Below are 1,324 nucleotides of genomic sequence, written 5' to 3' on the forward strand. Positions count from 1 at the left end.
CTAGGTAATCTTAAATGACTGTTCAATACAGAAGTGAAGCCCAATAATCATGATTTCACAGTCAGCCTCAGATACTTATCAAATCAAAGCTCATGTACAAACAAACAAACAAATGAACAAAAGATTTTCTCCTTCATTTCTGTCAAACAAAGCTGTATGAAACGTTTCCAGCTGTTAGTGTCATGGTTGCTAGGCAACCTGGGCAGCGCGACAGAGGCTAGACTGTCCCATTTCACAAGCCTCTCACTTCCGGCCTTTAAGTACGCGGCCCTTGTGGACCGTTAAGGCTGCGCACTTTAAGGCTGCAGACCCTGAATTGGGATACAGCCCTTGTGTCCTTAGGAGCCTGAACTGCAGTAAAACTCCAGTGAGGTCAATGACCTTACGCTCTCCCACTGTCACACATCGATGACGTATTTGGAAATCAATTCGGGTGGGACCAGTGTTGCCAACTCCTCAGTAAGGAAAATCGCTATTGGTTGTCCTAAAAGTCGCTAGAAGTCGCTAAATGATGTCATCGCCTAATTTGCATAATTGGTCATGCTAATGTCATTGTAACCTACGCTGTTGGAGAGAGAAATAACATCGTGGAAGAGACATAAAGTCAGTAAAAAAAACGTCTTAAATGCATTTAGAGTTTATTTAGAACTACAAATTAAATTTCTTTTAGCAATTATTGGTTTTTTAATGTCACAATTCCAACCCTGCTCCTTTATCTGGGCTTGGACCGGCAAAAGTGACCCGAAACAGGCACTCTGGTGGAGTTATTGTGTGTGTGTGTGTGTGTGTGGTTTTAAACTTTGTGGTCCACAAAACAACATAACAGTAAAAGAAGAACTGACTGCGTTACAGTCAGTGCGGGAGCCCTGCCCTGATAGCAGCTGGGGGAGGACTATCCTCCGCCTGTGAGCGCTTTAGCACGGGCGAGGTGCCCACCGCAGCACCCGCTGCTTATTGAGAGTAAGAGCGATATGCGCTTTCACGTCAAAAAGTCGTCATGAATAAGTCTCTAAAAACGCCAGATTTGTCGCTAGTCGCGTTTAAGAAAAAAAGTCGCTAAGGTGGTCTGAAAACTCGCTAAATATAGCGACAAAGTTGCTAAGTTGGCAACACTGGGTGGGACATGACAACACCGCCACCTGCAGGAAGATTTTCTCTCTGGTACCTTGTGTTCTGATACCTGACAACTTTTTTCTTGAGAACTGAGACCTGACAATTTTTTGTCTGATACCTGACAACTTTTTTCTTGAGAACTGAGACCTGACAATTTTTTGTCTGATAGCTGACAACTTTTTTCCTGACAACTGAGACCTGACAATTTTTT

The sequence above is a fragment of the Pundamilia nyererei genome, unplaced genomic scaffold (assembly GCF_000239375.1).
Source record: "Pundamilia nyererei isolate P.nyererei 1_Seehausen unplaced genomic scaffold, PunNye1.0 scaffold00002, whole genome shotgun sequence".
Lineage (NCBI taxonomy): Eukaryota > Metazoa > Chordata > Actinopteri > Cichliformes > Cichlidae > Pundamilia > Pundamilia nyererei.